A 4,841-nucleotide genomic window follows, 5' to 3' on the forward strand; every position below is an offset into this window, starting at 1 on the left:
GGAGGCAGAGCTTTCAGTGAGCCAAGATGGCGCCACTTCACTCCAGCCTGGGTGACAGAGTGAGACTGTCTTTAAAAAAAAGTCTATTTCTTTTGTTCAACTTTAGGCAGTATTTTTTGTCTTCCCCACCCTTTTTAGAATAGGAATAATATGGATGCCCTTACCATTTTCTCTGCTTATTCACATCCTATCTTTGCCAGCTATAATTTTTTTTGTTTTTTTTTTTGAGATGGAGTCTTGCTCTGTCACCCAGGCTTGGAGTGCAGTGGTGTGATCTCGGCTCACTGCAACTTTCACCTCTCGGGTTCACGCCATTCTCCCGCCTTAGCCTCCTGAGTAGCCAGGACTACAGGCGCCCACCACTATGCCTGGTTAATTTTGTTTTTGTATTTTTAGTAGAGACGGGGTTTCACTGTTAGCCAGGATGGTGTTGATCTCCTGACCTTGTCATCTGCCCCTGCTTCAGCCTCCCAAAGTGCTGGGATTATAGGCGTGAGCCACCGCGCCCAGCTGTCAGGTATAATTTTTATATTGTCCATGTTATTGACATTCATATTCTCTTCTCTACAATGTTTTATTGATTGATTGATTGATTGATTGATTGATTGATACAGGGTCTTGTTCTGTCACCAAGGCTTGAGTGCAGTGGTATGATCTTGGCTCACTGCAAGCCTGGGCTCAAGCGTTCCTCTCATCTCAGCCTCCTGAGTAGCTGAGACGACAGTCATGCACCACCACCTGTGGCTGATTTTTGTATTTTTTGTAGAGATTGGGTCTCCCTATGTTGCCCAGGCTAGTCTCGAACTCCTGGGCTCAAGTGATCCACCCACATCATCCTCCCAAAGTGCTGGGATTACATGTGTGAGCCACTGCACCCGGACTAGTTATTTTATTTATTATTATTTTATTTATTTATTTTTTTGAGACAGGGTCTTGCTCTGTCTCCCAGGCTGGAGTGCAGTGATGCAATCATAGCTCACTGCAGCCTTGACCTCCCAGGCTCAAGCAATCCTCCCACCTTAGCTCTCCTAGTAACTGAGACTGTAGGTGTTCACCACCACGCCTGCTAGATTTTTGATTTTCTGTAGAGACTGGGGTTTTACTATGCAAGCTATCCTCTTGCCTCAGCCTTCCAAAGCACTGGGATTACAGGGATGAGCCACCATGCCCAGCCTTCCACAATAAATGTTTATAGCTTTGTCAACAGGTTGACTCAAAAGATTCCCAAGAAACAACATTTACAGGACTATGATTATGAAACGCTGTTTACTGTAAACTCTCTTTTAGCCAAAGCTAGTTTGATTTGGGTTTGTGTTGGTTATGGCCAATGTGTCCTGACTTATACACTCCAGTTTTGTTGAGTCGAAAGAGGTGTGTCCACATGCCTTCAAACGCAAGCGGGGACGGAGCTCACCCCAGGCCACCTCCGTGGGCCTGCCACTCACTCAGTCACAACAGAGCCCTCCACTAAAAGGGTTCTGTGCTTTGTTTGTGCTTTCACCACCTTGAAATTCTTAGTAATTTTGAACAAAGGCCCCATAAAATATGTAGCTGGTTCTGAGTTCACCATTTTGCTGGGAGAGGCCTGTGCTTTCTGAGAAATAGTCTCTCTCCTTGGCCATGGGCTATTCTCCTGGGAGGGCCCTTAGGCAGGTCTGGAAGCAGCCATAGAAAGTAAGAGGGAAAGGCTGTGAACCTGAGGGTTGACTTGGCGAATGGACCTCACATTGGGAGGTCAGACTGGGCTTCTCCAAGTCCCTCTTACAAAGAGGAAACTAACCTTGGTGAACCTGGGGCTGTGTCAAGGAGATGGGATTATCCCTACTTTTACAGAGAAGCATCAGGGCTGAAAGATTTGCCCAAAGCCCACTGGTTATAAATGGCAGGTCCTAGATTCAAGTCCAGGCCTGATTCCTGCTCCACTATGCAGCCTCCAGATCAGTGCTGCGCATGAAGCAACAGACCTGGGTTTGAGTTCTAGCCCTGCTCCCAATTTGCTATGTGTCCTTTAGTGAGGGACTTGCCCTCTCCGGCCCACTTACCCTAGCAGTCCTTTGAGAGAGCTGATCAACTACAAAAGTCCCTTTCAAACAGAATCACTATGTAACCAAATCATAGAGGAGAGGAAGTCTCTTTTATAGATGGATTCCAGCTAATAAGTGCTGAATGATTGAAATATAATGTTATTCTGAAGTCCTTAATAATTAATTGCTTGAAGCTTCAATGGCTGCTAACATCAGGAACAAATAATTGGACATTATGTGCCTCCTAATAGAAGAATTCGATGCCATCTAAGGACATAGTCTTGTATATATATATATATATATAACTTGAATCTGATCAAGCCTCCACTTCCAACTACCAACTTTTAGGAAAAACAGAGGATAGAGGAACATGTTGAACTACACCACAGGGGAGCAATCCACAAAACCCAGATGGAGGAAAATACCACAGGACAAACAACTCGTTTCCTCCAGTAAATAAATTGCAAGCAAAAACAAAAACCTTGCTGGGTGTGGCGGCTCACACCTGTAATCCCAGCACTTTGGGAGGCCAAGGTGGGTGGATCACCTGAGGTCAGGAGTTCGAGACCAGCCTGGCCAACATGGTGAAACCCTGTCTCTACTAAAAATACAAAATTTAGCTGGCTGTGGTGGTGGGCGCCTGTAATCCCAGCTACTTGGGAGACCTCAGTCTCTCAGGAGAATCGCTTGAACCTAGAAGGCAGAGGTTGCAGTGAGCCAAGATCACACCATTGCACTCCAGCCTGGGCAACAAGAGCAAAACTCTGTCTCAAAAACAAAACAAAACAAAACCTCTAGACCCAAAAACACTCAGAAGATATACTGACCAACTGTAACGTGTAGACCTCATTTGGATCAAAATCTAAACAAACTGTCAAAAAGCAACTGTGTGACAATTACAAATTGGAACACTGACCTGCTCTTTGATAATAATAGCAACTATTGTTAATTTTTTTGTTGTGATTATGGTGCTTTGTTTTTTGGAAGGAAGAGTTCTTTTGAAGATACACACTGAAATATTTATGGATGAAATGATGTCATGCCTGAGATTTGCTTCAAAATTGGCTGAGTGCAGTAGCTCACACCTGGAATCCCAGCACTTTGGGAGGCCAAGGTGGGTGGATCACTTGAGGTCAGGAGTTTGAGACCAGCCTGGCCAACATGGGAAAACCGCGTCTCTACTAAACATACAAAAATTAGTGGGGTGTGCAGTGGTGTGCACCTGTAGTCCCAGCTACTCAGGAGGCTGAGGCAGGAGAATCACTTGAACCCGGGAGGCAGAGGTTGCAGTGAGCTGAGATGACAGCACTGCACTCCAGCCTGGGCGACAGAGTGAGACTTCATCTCAAAACACACACATACACACACACACAGCGAGGAGGGATGTGAATGGGAAGGTGGGTGGGTCTGGATGGGGCAGGATGGGTCATAGGTCGATGATTGTCACAGCTGAGTGGTGGGGATATCAGGGTTTTTTATGCCATTGTCTCTTTGTGTGTGTGTATAATTTTCAGTTTCTAGCCCATTGTAAGGGCCTGAGGGTGGGAGTTCTGCAGACGGCTAGCCATGCCATCTCAGAGCAGGGGTGAGGGCATGACTTTGGGCACACCAGGACTCACCTCTCTCTCCCCACCTGCCTTGGCCAGGCTGGGCCCTGGAGTGTTGTGCTCACTAGCGCCCAGGCTCAGATCTTTGTGTTTGGATAAGCTCATGGAGCCAGACACTGTAATTGTAGAACTCTGGCCCTCACTCTGGTGAATGTGTGTGAGCCACAAGCCAGGCTCTCCCCTCCCCAGGCAGGCTGGCTCCACATTCCAGGCACATCCTCGCCTATGCCAGGCCATCTGGCCTCCAGCATGGGTGGGGAAGGTGCGGCAGCTGGTGAGAGCTGTAGGGGCATTCCCAGACACATTTCTCATGACATCCTTGGCGCTGGTAGCATGGCCAGCGCCAGGCCAGGATCTAAGGACCTGGAGGGTCAGAGAGCCACTGTCAGGCCCACCGCCCAGGAGTGCTCCGTGAAGGGAGTGAGTACCAGCCACCTTGGTGCTGTGTGACCTTGGCAAGATGCCTCCCCTTCCTGGCCGTGGGTTCCCCATTCAAGAGGAGGCAGTTCAGTATTTCTCAATAGGGTGCTATTGACCCTTTGGGAGGGACAGTTCTTCCTAGTGAGCATTCGTGGTCCCCAGTCCATTAAATGCCAGCAGCCCCTGTCACCGTGGCAACCAAAAAATACCCTACACGTTTCCAACCACCCTGGGCTTGCAGACCACTGTGGGTCTTTAAGGGCCTTGCCAAGCCCACAGTTCTGTGTATCTGTGCTTCTTGAGCATTTAGGACAAACTGGGTAAGGGAGGAGTAGAAACCATTACTGTTGCTCATAGTCTTGCAAGGGGATGAAATCTGGATGGGTCTTGAAGTATAACTAGGAGTTTGCAAGGTGAGCAAGCAATGGGGACCAGGGGAGGGGAGCGAAACACATTCTAGGTGGAAGGTTCAGCTTGCATGCGGGCATGGAGATGGGAAAGAACATGGGGTGTTTGGAGAAGTGCAGAAATTCCCTGTGGCCCCAAGGTTTGGCCTGGGCTGAGAAGCCGTGCAGTGGAGGTGGGGCTTCAACTTGTAGATAACAGGGAACCAACGAGGCTTTTTGATGTTTGTTTGTTTTGTTGTTTGTTTTTATTTTGTTTGTTTTTGAGATGGAGTCTTGCTCTGTCACAGGCTGGAGTGCAGTGGCATGATCTCAGCTCACTGCAACCTCTGCCTCCCGGGTTCAAACGATTCTCCTGCCTCATCCTCCAGAGTACCTGGGATTAC

Source organism: Hylobates moloch, unplaced genomic scaffold (assembly GCF_009828535.3).
Source record: "Hylobates moloch isolate HMO894 unplaced genomic scaffold, HMol_V3 SCAFFOLD_10, whole genome shotgun sequence".
Classification (NCBI taxonomy): Eukaryota; Metazoa; Chordata; class Mammalia; order Primates; family Hylobatidae; genus Hylobates; species Hylobates moloch.